This window comes from Podarcis bocagei (genome assembly GCF_964188305.1).
Source record: "Podarcis bocagei genome assembly, chromosome: 9".
Lineage (NCBI taxonomy): Eukaryota > Metazoa > Chordata > Lepidosauria > Squamata > Lacertidae > Podarcis > Podarcis bocagei.
The window spans coordinates 76,307,594-76,321,150 of NC_138134.1; the positions used below are offsets into that span (position 1 = coordinate 76,307,594).

At 47.7% G+C, this 13,557-nt stretch overlaps 1 pseudogene across 1 annotated transcript; it reads left to right on the forward strand.

Annotated features, from left to right (window-relative positions):
* Positions 1–5,450: 5,450 nt before the first annotated feature.
* Positions 5,451–5,804, forward strand: LOC308594852 (small nuclear ribonucleoprotein F pseudogene; annotated as a pseudogene). The gene has a single exon. The product of its transcript is annotated as a small nuclear ribonucleoprotein F pseudogene (transcript).
* Positions 5,805–13,557: the final 7,753 nt, after the last annotated feature.

Below are 13,557 nucleotides of genomic sequence, written 5' to 3' on the forward strand. Positions count from 1 at the left end.
CCAGAGCCACAACTTGCCAAAATGTTCTTTTTTCCTCTGCCATTCTTCTGCAGAGACTGTCGATGCTCCAGGAACCCGTGCTTTGGCCAAGCATGCAATTTCAGAGGCTTGATATAGCAACAAGCAGAATAAATATAATTGGCAAGAGCTAGACAAGAGGTCAAGCTTTATAATCTCAGAGGTACCTTGTAAAATTAAAAATCTGGTGCTCCAATGGCTTCAAGTATAATAATAGCTAGCTCCACATTTCATGATGCGGCACATTGATTGCTTCTGAATTATTTTCTTTTCTCTTTAATTCTAGCCTGAGACTTAATTTAAAACTTCCCTTCCGGCTCTGAGAAGCCTTGAAGTTGGCGGTTCTTCTGAAGATGTTTCATTCAGCAGCGCGCCGCCAAAGAAAGGAAACCCAGGAGGGAATTATACAGGCAATAAAAATGGAGAGTGGCCCTCCTGCCACGCTTTAGGGAGGTGGCGGGGGTGCCAATCACAAAGCTGACGATCTCAACGAGGCGCCTCTTTTATCGAGACAAGGCCGGGGCCCTCACCTCCTCCTCCCGAAATCTACCGAGGAGCTCGCGGGCAAGGTTGGAAACAGCGCCGCGAGCATCCTCTGCTATAAATGCCGGGGCATTATAGCATTTTAATAATCACCAGGTGCTTATTAACGGCAGAGTCTGAAGCCGTGGCATTTTTGCTTTTAATATCCTGGGCACAGATAGCAGCTCATAAATGGCAACTAAATGTCCTAAAAACACAAGAGGAGTTTGCTGGATCAGGCCCAGCATCCTGTTCTCCTAGGGGCTGTCCAAATGCCCACTAGGGGAAGGCCACGGGAAGGATTTGACCACGAGAGCATGTTGGAGGAACTGGACATGGAGGAAGGAGTTAATCTCCTTCATGGGCACAAATCGTCCCATGCATGAGATAAGGCACCAGGTGCAAGGTCAGCCAAGTCAGTTGCTATGGCAACAACCCACTCCCGGTCTATATCAGTGATTAAGGCATGTCAGCTCATTAGTCAGCCAGCGAGTCTTGCAAGGTCTGTGTTAAGTCTTGAATGTTGAGTGTTACTTTCTACTTGTATCTACAGTGGTACCTCGGGTTAAGTACTTAATTCGTTCCGGAGGTCCATTCTTAACCTGAAACTGTTCTTAACCTGAAGCACCACTTTAGCTAAGAAGGCCTCCTGCTGTCGCCGTGCTGCCAGAGCACAATTTCTGTTCTCATCCTGAAGCAAAGTTCTTAACCCGAGGTAATATTTCTGGGTTAGCGGAGTCTGTAACCTGAAGCGTATGTAACCTGAAGCGTATGTAACCTGAAGCGTATGTAACCTGAGGTATCTTCTATCTATCTATCTATCTATCTATCTATCTATCATCTATCATCTATCTATCTATCTATCTATCATCTATCTATCTATCATCTATCTATCTATCTATCTATCTATCTATCTATCTATCTATCTATCTATCATCTATCTATCATCTATCTATCTATCTATCTATCTATCTATCATCTATCTATCATCTATCTATCTATCTATCTATCTATCTATCATCTATCTATCTATCTATCTATCATCTATCTATCTATCTATCTATCTATCTATCTATCTATCATCTATCTATCATCTATCATCTATCTATCTATCTATCTATCTATCTATCTATCTATCTATCTATCATCTATCTATCTATCATCTATCTATCTATCTATCTATCTATCTATCTATCTATCTATCATCTATCTATCATCTATCATCTATCTATCTATCTATCTATCTATCTATCTATCTATCTATCTATCTATCATCTATCTATCATCTATCTATCTATCTATCTATCTATCTATCTATCTATCATCTATCTATCTATCTATCTATCTATCTATCTATATCTATCATCTATCTATCATCTATCTATCTATCTATCTATCTATCATCTATCTATCTATCTATCTATCTATCTATCTATCTATATCTATCTATCATCTATCATCTATCTATCTATCTATCTATCTATCTATCTATCTATCTATCATCTATCTATCATCTATCTATCTATCTATCTATCTATCTATCTATCTATCTATCTATCATCTATCTATCTATCATCTATCTCTATCTACTTAACTAGTATCTATCTATATCTCAATGCCCGGAACTGTATTAGTGAAGCCTTATCTTCTGCAGCATAGATATTAGGGGGGAATGTACACTACGTCCCCCAAATTCATTCACCAAATTCATTACGTATTCGAAAGAAAATGCACAAACCTAAGCATTCATGCCTCATAAAACTAATTCAAACGCATACGTATTCACTCAAAAATCTCTTTACACTCCATCTGCTCAATTGTCACTTCAGTAAAATGCTGCAGCATTGAACTAACAAATAACTAACTGATAATTATGTACACAAATATAGGGCTCCTGAACGAAAAAGAGCCCAACAGCAGCAGAAAACAGAAACCCCAAGAGACACCCATTTCCTCTCTGTCCCTCACCTGCGGCAATACAGATGCCTTCTCCTCTCACCTGGGGAGATCAAAGAAGCACAGAATGATGGAAATGTCCAGTTGGAAGGGGATCCCCCAGTGGACATCTAGTCCAACCCCCACAATGCAGGAATCTCAACTAAAGCATCCACGGGTATGTTTAGCCAGGAAAAGAGGAGATATGAGAGCCACCTTCAAATATCTCAAGGGGTGTCACGTGGAAGATGGAGCAAGCTTGTTTCCTCCTGCTCCGGAGGGTAGGACTCGAACCCGTGGCTTCAAGTTACAGGAAAGGAGATTCCGACTCAACACCAGGAAGAAATTTCTGACAGTAAGGGCTGTTCGACCGTGGGGTGGAAGGTGGTGGCCTCTCCTTCTTCAGAGGTATTTAAACAGAGGTTGTATGGCCATCCGTCATGGATGCCGTACTTGAGATTCCTGCATTTCAGGGGGTTGGACTAGATGACCCTCAGGGTCCCTTCCTACTCTACAGTTCTACGATTCTATGACAATAAAATAATAATAATAATAATAATAATAATAATAATAATAATAATAATAATAATAAATTTTTATTTATATCCCGCCCTCCCCAGCCGAAGCTGGGCTCAGGGCGGCTAACAACAATCAAAATAATCCAACATTCTAAAAACATTCATTATAAAATTAATTAAAATCAAATTAATGTCAACCATTAAGCAACATTCTGTGCAGGTTGCCAGAGGAGGGAGTCAGGCTGCGCCCTGACCAAAGGCCTGGTGGAACAGCTCTGTCTTGCAGGCCCTGTGGAAAGATGTCAGGTCCCGCAGGGCCCTAGTCTCTTGTGACAGAGCGTTCCACCAGATTGGAGCCGCAGCCGAAAAAGCCCTGGCTCTGGTTGAGGCCAGCCTAACCTCTCTGTGGCCTGGGACCTTCAGGATGTTTTTATTTGCAGACCGTAGGTTCCTTTGTGGGGCATACCAGGAGAGGCGGTCCCGTAGGTACGAGGGTCCTAGGCCGTATAGGGCTTTAAAGGTTAAAACCAGCACCTTAAACCTGATCCTGTACTCCACCTGGAGCCAGTGCAGCTGGTATAGTACCGGATGAATGTGATCTCACAGCGAAGACAAGGACTATTTACAAAAATATTATAAGTTATATGAATGTTAAAAATTTGCATGATTTGGAAAATCTAGCTTCAGCAATAAGATTTGATGATATGGGAAATTAAGTTACAATTATGAAAGGACTAAAGTTTAAGGTAACTCTATATCTATTTGAGGGCAAGAGTAAATTGACAAGTATTTTAAACTTAAAATATAATTATTTGGAATTATAAAGGAATGCACGAAACAAGGTAATAATTTGCTGATATTTTATTGTAAAGAATGCAGGGTGAGGGAGATGCGGGGAAGTCCGGTTTGGTTATGAAAAATGTTTTGGAATGTTGGATTTCTTATTTCTTTCTTCTTTTTCTTGTTGCTTCTTTCTTATATCTGACTTTATATCTGTACCTGAAAAATGCAATAAAAATATATTTTTTTTTTTAAATAAAGGTTAAAACCAGCACCTTAAACCTGACCCTGTACTCCACCGGGAGCCAGTGCAGCTGGTATAGTACCAGATAAATATGATCTCGCAGCGAAGACCCCATAAGGAGTCTCGCCGCAGCATTTTGCACCCGCTGGAGTTTCTGGGTCAGTCTCAAGGGCAGCCCCACGTAGAGCGAGTTACAATAATCCAGTGGCGAGTTACAATAAAACAGTGATGCACCAGCCTTTTCATTAAAAACAGTCAGTTCCCCAAATCCTGTTGGAACAAGCAGCTCTCCACCTGCCAGTAGATGGACTACAAAGATGGAGTCAGCCTAGCTTCTCCAGGTCGAGAGTTCCAGAGTCTGGAAACAGCCACAACCTTGGCTGTGTCCCTGTGAGCATGGCAGAACCAAGAGAAGGCCGTAAAAGCCTATGTGATGTAATGGCTCCAGCGTCGGACTAGGACCTGGGAGACAAGGGTTTGATTCCCCACTTGGCCATGTAGAAGAGTTTGGATTTGATAAGCGATGGATTGAAGTTGAATCCTGACAAGACAGAAGTACTGTTTTTGGGGGACGAGACGCGGGCGGGTGTGGAGGACTCCCTGATCCTGAATGGGGTAACTGTGCCCCTGAAGGACCAGGTGTGCAGCCTGGGAGTCATTCTGGACTCACAGCTGTCCATGGAGGCGCAGGTCAATTCTGTATCCAGGGCAGCTGTCTACCAACTCCATCTGGTACGCAGGCTGAGACCCTACCTGCCCGCGGACTGTCTCGCCAGAGTGGTGCATGCTCTGGTTATCTCCCGCTTGGACTACTGCAATGAGCTCTACGTGGGGCTACCATTGAAGGTGACTCGGAAACTACAACTAATCCAGAATGCGGCAGCTAGACTGGTGACTGGGGGCGGCCGCCGAGACCACATAACACCAGTCTTGAAAGACCTACATTGGCTCCCAGTACGTTTCCGATCACAATTCAAAGTGCTGGTGTTGACCTTTAAAGCCCTAAACGGCCTTGGTCCAGTATATCTGAAGGAGCGTCTCCACCCTCATCGTTCTACCCGGACACTGAGGTCCAGCACCGAGGGCCTTCTGGCGGTTCCCTCATTGGGAGAAGCAAAGCTACAGGGAACCAGGCAGAGGGCCTTCTCGGTAGTGGCGCCCGCCCTGTGGAACGCCCTCCCATCAGATGTCAAAGCGATAAATAACTACCTGACATTTAGAAGACATCTTAAGGCAGCCCTGTTCAGGGAAGCTTTTAATGTTTGATGTATTAGAGTATTTTGGGTTTCTATGGAAGCCGCCCAGAGCGGCTGGGGAAACCCAGCCAGATGGGCGGGGTACAAATAATAAATTATTATTGTTATTATTATTATTATTATTATTATCCCACTTTATCACCACCCGAAGGAGTCTCAAAGCAGCTAACATGCCTTTTCTTTTTAGAGCTTTGGCAGGCACATGTGCTGCCTGCGAGTAATTTTTTTGTTGCCGCAGCCGCCCTTAGGTTGGTCCGGTTGCTATGAGTGTGCCTCTCAATCCAAAGCCCTTCCTAAACGGGCTGACTGGGAAGCCAGTGATGGTGAAGCTGAAGTGGGGGGTGGAATACAAAGGCTACCTCGTCTCCGTCGAAGGCTACATGAACATGCAGCTTGCAAATACAGAAGAATATATTGATGGTGCATTATGTGGACACCTTGGTGAAGTTCTGATAAGGGGCAATAATGTCCTTTATATAAGGGGTGTGGAAGAAGGAGAAGATGGAGAAATGAGAGAATAACTATTTTTGGGGGGGAAAGTTGTTGCTTTTTAACTGTGCTAAGAAATTGAGTTTTAATGAGAGCGAAAGAGGAGAGCGCAAAATATGGTCTGAAGCTCAACATCAAAAAAACCAAGATCATGGCCACTGGGCCCATCACCTCCTAGCAAATAGAAGGGGAAGAAATGGAGGCAGTGAGAGATTTTGCTTTCTTGGGCTCCATGATCACTGCAGATAGTGACAGCAGCCACAAAATTAAAAAACGCCTGCTTCTTGGGAGAAAAGTGATGATAAACCTAGACAGCATCTTAAAAAGCAGAGACATCACCTTGCCAAAAAAGGCCCATAGAGTTAAAGCTATGGTTTTCCCAGTAGTGATGTATGGAAGTGAAAGCTGGACCATAAAGAAGGCTGGTTCACCGAAGAATTGATGCTTTTGAATTATGGTGCTGGAGGAGACTCTTGAGGGTCCCATGGACTGCAAGAAGATCAAACCTCTCCATTCTGAAGGGAATCAGCCCTGAATGCTCACTGGAAGGACAGATCCTGAAGCTGAAGCTCCAAGACTCTGGCCACCTCATGAGAAGAGAAGACTCCCTGGAAAAGACCCTGATGTTGGGAAAGATGGAGGGCACAAGGAGAAGGGGACGACAGAGGACGAGGTGGTGGGACAGTGTTCTCGAAGCTACTAGCATGAGTTTGACCAAAGTGCAGGAGACAGTGGAAGACAGGAGTGCCTGGCGTGCTCTGGTCCATGGGGTCATGAAGAGTCGGACACGACTAAACGACTAAACAACAACAAGAAATTGAGTTGTCCGGTTTTGTTTGTTTGCTTTTTAAAGGTTTCGTCAAGTAACATTTTTTATGGCCAAAAAATAAACATTGTAATTGAAGAAAAATTACCACTATGGAAGAAAAATAAACATACTATTTCTGACAGTTCTTAATGGATAAAAAAGGGAAAAAAGTGGCTAACATTCTCCTTTCCCTTCCTTCCCCACAACAGTTACAGGTAGGTAGCCGTGTTGGTCTGCCATAGTCAAAATAAAAAAATTCCTTCCAGTAGCACCTTAAAGACCAACTAAGTTAGTTCTTGGTATGAGCTTTCGTGTGCATGCAGGTATCTGAAGAAGTGTGCATGCACACAAAAGCTCATACCAAGAACTAACTTAGTTGGTCTTTAAGGTGCTACTGGAAGGAATTTTTTTATTTCCCCACAACAGACACTCTGTGAGGTGAGTGAAGCTGAGAGACTTCAAAGAAGTGTGATTAGACCATGGTGGCTACATGTGGAGGAGCGGGTACTCAAACCCGGTTCACCAGATTACGAGTCCACCGCTCTTAACCACCACACCACACTGGGTAGGTCACTGGGTGATGTTGGACCAGTCACTGTCGCTCAGCCTAACCTACCTCAAAGGGTTGTTGTGGGAAATAAACAAGGGGGGAGCCATGGGGGGTGGAGAGCCAAGGAAGGAAGGAAAGAAAGAAAGGGCACCCAGAGTAGTGGGGACGGGTCAAATCAGCACACGGGGGTACCACCGCAATCTGCCCAGGGGTGGCGCTGTGGGCTGCCCTTGGAGTCTGCCTGGTGGACGCAAGTCTCACGCTGCCGTTTTGGGCAGCGCGGGGCCCCGAGTCACCGCGTCACTTCCAGGAGAGATGCGTGGCTCGAGCGCGCCGCAGGCCAGGCCCCGTGGTAAGTGCCACCCCCGCGGTGTGCCATTCTGTCACCCCCTCAGGTGACACCTTTCCTACGCCCCGGAAGAATGGAAGTTCCCCACCTTTGACTTAAGGGTCCGGGGAGCCACAAGAATAAGAAGCAGTTCAACAAACTGCTTGAATAATATCAAACTGTGCGACAATAAGATGGCTATAGGCAGAGCCCAATTTAGTGAAGGGAATGCAAATATGTAAATGGTTGCATTCAATGAGATGAAAACCGATTTTGAAAACCAAACGGGCCATCCTTCTTTTTCTTCGGAAGCGCGTTAAAAGATTTCTTATAGGTCAGGCCCAAATTTATCGGTGGAGAAAGTTCATTATTTAGCAATCCTCAATATGTGGATATTGCCATTAACCCTCAACACGCTAAACCCACCGTGAACTCTCAGTGAACTCCCTTGATGAAGTGCAGTCAGAGGGTGTTGAACATTCACCAAGCGTGACATGGGCTGGTGCCATTGGAGGGGAACTTTGTACGAGGTTTTTAAAATACCCCCCCCCCCGTGCATACCATTTTAATACTGGAAAACGTTAATGGAGTAATATTCCACACACAGTCCAGCCTGGTTGAAACCCAGTCAGATGGGCGGCTTCCAACAAAATATTAAAATACAGTAATCCATCAAACATTAAAAGCTTCCCTGAACAGGGCTGCCTTCAGATGTCTTCTAAAAGTCTGGTAGATGTTGTTCTCTTTGACATATACTGGGAGGGTGTTCCACAGGGCAGGTGCCACTACCGAGAAGGCCCTCTGCCTGGTTCCCTGTAACTTGGCTTTTCGCAGTGAGGGAACCGACAGAAGGCCCTTGGCACTGGACCTCAGTGTCCGGGTAGAACGATGAGGGATTTAGTCAAGCACCAAGATTTCTTTCACCTTTGACACATGGCCGGGTGGTCTTAATTTTAGTAAAGGTAAAGGGACCCCTGACCATTAGGTCCAGCCGTGACCGACTCTGGGGTTGCGGCGCTCATCTCGCTTTACTGGCCTAGGGAGCCAGCGTACAGCTTCTGGGTCATGTGGCCAGCATGACTAAGCCACTTCTGGTGAACCAGAGCAGCGCACGGAAACACCGTTTACCTTCCCGCCAGAGCGGTACCTATTTATCTACCGTACTTGCACTTTGACGTGCTTTCGAACTGCTAGGTTGGCGGGAGCAGGCACCGAGCAACGGGAGCTCACCCCATCGTGGGGATTCGAACCACCGACCTTCTGATCGGCAAGTCCTAGGCTCTGTGGTTTAACCCACAGCGCCACCTGCGTCCCTATCTTAATTTTAGTAGCAGACAATAAATGGAGAGGGTATTCACTTGACTTATTGGGGAGGAGGGGCAATGGCTAGAATTGCCTTTCAAGGTTCAACTTGCTTTTCCCGCTTAATCGTTTTCATTTAGAAAAATTGCAGATAATGTGGGGTTGCTCTTTTTCAACAATCACAAATTTAGGCGAGTCATTTTAATTTCTTTTTAAGTTAGTGGTTCTCTGTGTGTTTGGTGGGGAGTGGTGTCATCATCATCATCATTATCATCATCATCTTGATTTTAAGATAAAAAAGATATAAAGCTCAGTATGATTCTGGGTTCCATAGTTCATCAGTTTTTATGGTATAGCTGCTGAAAACATAAATGTGTGTACTTTCTTTAGGTATGGGATTCGTCGTCCCCCCAAAAAAAACCCCACCCTGTCTATTTTCTGTTCTCCTTAGTGTTTGACAGTGTTAAAGATTAGGCATCAAGGACGAGATGAGAAGCAGTGAATGTTGGAGTCACCTGAGGAGACAGCAACTGTTTAGGAGATCTTATTCAGCCAGAAGCTTTGCAACCACAGAGTGACCGCATTGAAACGCCGCGTCCTGGGGGAGAAATTCGCCGCTGGTCCAGCTGGATGGGCAATCAATGGGAATCAGGCAAGTGGTTGTGAAATTTAGCCCCCAATGCAAGACAACTCATTAGAAGGTGAGAAATGGGAAGAGATAAGCAATTTTGCCAAGTCTACAAGCATCCTGCCAGCTAATGCCGATGTCTTCATGGGAAATCCTTTATGCTACCCTTTGGGAGATTAGCACTGTTTGGAAACATGTTGGTTGTGTGATACAGAAACAGGGTTTTGTCAGCAACAGATCCTACTGGGACCCAGCTCTCGGCATTAGGGCTCTCTGATTTAAATGGTATTGTAAAGGTAAGTCACTAGTCCTCAAGAGCGTGCAGGAAAAACTTGTGGGGTGCGACTGCTGTAACATTTTATAGCAGGGGTCACCAACAGGGTGCCGATGGATAGCCTTTAGTGCAGTGTTTCCCAACCACTGTTTCGCAGCACACTAGTGTGCCGCGAGATGTTGCCTGGTGTGCCGCGGGAAAAATTAAAAAATTCGAAAGATTTTTTGTTTTTTAAAGTCAAATTTTCGATTGGGGCGCCGTCAATAGATGACCCCTGGGGTTCCCTCCCTCCCTCCCGCTCTGCGCCTCCCTCCTCCTCCTCCTCCGGGGAGGCCCTTCCTGGCTCTCGGCCAAGGCTTGGCGGCTGCCACTCACTCACTCGCTCGCCCACCCATCCCTCCATCCCTGCACCCGGCCTCTCCCCCTCCGTCCCCGGCGCGGGGGCTGCCGGGATCCGTAGTCCCCTCCCCCTTGGGCTCCGCGCCCGCGCGGGGTGCGCAAACTACGTTTCCCAGCGTGGCCTGGCGGGCCGGGCGTTTTGTTTGAAGCGCTCTTCTCCCGGCCATGGAATGAGCGCAGCGGCGGCGGCCGGGCGGGCAGGGGCTCTTCCGCGCAGACCTCGCGCAGCCTGCCTGCGCCCCCGCAGAGATCGGGCGGCAGGATGGAGCCCGGGGATCCCCACGGAGGCGGAGCGGCGGCGGCGGAGGCTGCCCCCCAGGTAGGGCTGCGTCGGGGTGTGTGTGTTTATTTTTGCAATGCTGCATCCGCGCCGGAGGGGATGCATCGGACCGCAGGGAGACCCCTTGGTGGGCGTGCAAGGCAATGCATGCGTGCAGGCGTTGCATGGAGTGCAGTGCAATGCAATGGCAACGCGGCGCCCTGCATGCATGCATGCAACTTCCACCGGCCCTCCGGACTTGGCAGGTGAGGGGGGTCCCCAGTGGGCGGCAGAGAGAGCCGGGAGGGCGAAGGGGAGCCGGGGGGAGCAGCGCTGCTCCCCGAGCCGAGCCCGGGGGGAAACTTCGGCGTCGTTGCGCCGGGTGTTGGAAGCGGAGGCTGGCGGGGGCCCCTCACCTGCAAAACCTGGTCGCCTCTCATATATTTCGTGCATTGCATTCATCGTCCGCTTTCTCCTCCAAGGAGCTCCCAGGGGCGCGCGTGGTTCTCCCCGTGTTATCCTCGCAACAACAGCCCTGCGAGGTGGGTCAGGCGAGTGGCCCAAGGGAGCACCCAGGGATTGTCCTGGCCAGGTGGGGTGATTTGAACCCTGCTCTCTGCCCGGTCTTCGTCCTCATTTAGCCCCCACATGTGCATGACTGTGCATGACTGAGGTTTTCCCCCCTCGTCTTGGCTATGGTGTGAGTCTGTGCTGTTAATTAATGGGGTTCTGCCTTCGGAGAAGATGAGCCAGCCCTCAAGGAGGTGATTATGTAATTTGCTAGCAATTCATGTCCCTCCCAGCGTGACGCTGCGCGCTGACGTCACGGGGCTGTAACGGTGGTGTGCCTTGAGATTTTTTTCATGAAACAAGTGTGCCTTTGCCCAAAAAAGGTTGGGAAACACTGCTTTAGTGCAATTGTACCCTCCAAGACCCTCCACGACCGGAGCTAATGGTCAGGGATCCCTTTACATTTACTATCGTGTCAGATCCCAGTCTTCTCTTCTATAGGATGAACCCAGGAGTGGAGGTTATCTGTTGCACTCACAGACTCAAGTAAACACTTTATTTTGGGGAGGCTGGATAAATAAATAAGTAAATAAGAGCCAATATGTTCCTGGAGGCAGAAGGAGATTTTCCTGGAGAACAAGTATCAGGAAAGCCTTTTATATATCTAACGATGCTTAATTTCCATGGTGAATGCCTAATGCTTAATGAGCTTTTTATTCTAGCTACCATTTGCATATTTATAGTTAACTCTTATAGCAGAACATGAGGAGCGATTAGCCTTCTGTTTGGGGGGGAAGGTGACGCACGGAAGCAGCACATGTTTGTAACTGTGGAGACGGCAGGAAGTTTGACTTTGTACCCAGGCCAACACTTTGACCTTGTCTGAAGAGCACATGGGCAGCTCTCACACTGAAGGGGGAAAGAGGATAATGGGGAAGTCATGGTACCATGACTATTCTTGAGTGGGATCAATTTCAATCTGTTACCTCCGAGGATGTGGACAGGCTGCTTGGATGAGTGAAACCAACCACCTGTCTCCTGGATCCTTGCCCATCCTGGCTTATAAAAGCTAGCCGGGAAGGACTGGGCGATGGGCTTCGTGGGGTGGTGAATGCTTCCCTCCATGAGGGAGCCTTCCCAGACCTGCTGAAAGAGGCGGTTATTAAACCGCTTCTTAAAAAACCATCTTTAGATGCGGCCACGATGGCCAACTATCGCCCAGTCTCAAATCTTCCATTCCTGGGCAAGGTGATTGAGCGAGTGGTTGCTGAACAACTCCAGGCACGCCTGGAAGAAGCGGACCATTTGGATCCCTTCCAGTCGGGATTCAGGCCTCATCCTGGGACTGAAACTGCCTTGGTCGCACTGGTTGATGATCTGCGGCGGGCTAGGGACAAAGGTGAGAGCTGTTTCCTAGTTCTGCTGGATCTCTCAGCGGCGTTTGATACCATCGACCATAGCATCCTTCTGGACCGTTTTGAGGGGCTGGGAGCTGGGGGCACTGTTATACAGTGGTTCCGCTCCTTCCTCCTGGGCCGTGTTCAGAAAGTGGTGGTGGGGGATGAGTGTTCAGACCCTTGGGCCCTCACTTGTGGGGTGCCTCAGGGTTCTGTCCTCTCCCCCATGCTTTTTAACATCTATATGAAGCCGCTGGGAGAGATCATCAGGAGGTTTGGGCTGGGTGTTCATCAGTATGCGGATGACACCCAGCTCTACCTCTCTTTTAAATCAGAACCAGTGAAGGCGGTGAAGGTCCTGTGTGACTGTTTTTGGGGGACAGGAGGCGGGCAGGTGTGGAGGATTCCCTGGTCCTGAATGGGGTAACTGTGCCCCTGAAGGACCAGGTGCGCAGCCTGGGAGTCATTTTGGACTCACAGCTGTCCATGGAGGCACAGGTCAAATCTGTGTCCGGGGCAGCTGTTTACCAGCTCCATCTGGTACGTAGGCTGAGACCCTATCTGCCTGCGGACTGTCTCGCCAGAGTGGTGCATGCTCTGGTTATCTCCCGCTTGGACTACTGCAATGCGCTCTACGTGGGGCTACCTTTGAAGGTGACGCGGAAACTACAACTAATCCAGAATGCGGCAGCTAGACTGGTGACTGGGAGCGGCCGCCGAGACCATATAACACCGGTCTTGAAAGACCTGCATTGGCTCCCAGTACGTTTCCGAGCACAATTCAAAGTGCTGGTGCTGACCTTTAAAGCCCTAAACGGCCTCGGTCCAGTATACCTGAAGGAGCGTCTCCACCCCCATCAGTCTGCCCGGACGCTGAGGTCCAGCGCCGAGGGCCTTCTGGCGGTTCCCTCACTGCGAGAAGCAAAGCTACAGGGAACCAGGCAGAGGGCCTTCTCGGTAGTGGCGCCCGCCCTGTGGAACGCCCTTCCAGCAGATGTCAAAGCGATAAACAACTATCTGACATTCAGGAGACATCTTAAGGCAGCCCTGTTCAGGGAAGTTTTTAACGTGTGACATTTTACTGTATTTTTGGTTTTTATGGAAGCCGCCCAGAGTGGCTGGGGAGGCCCAGCCAGATGGGCGGGGTATAAATAATAAATTATTATTATTATTATTATTATTATTATTATTATTATTATTATTATTATTATTCTGCTTTGGTCAGATCACACCTGTAATACTGTGTCCAGTGATGGGCACAACAGTTTAGGAAGGATGTTGACAAGCTGGAAGGTGTGCAGAAGAGGGCGACCAAGATAATAATAATAATAATAATAATA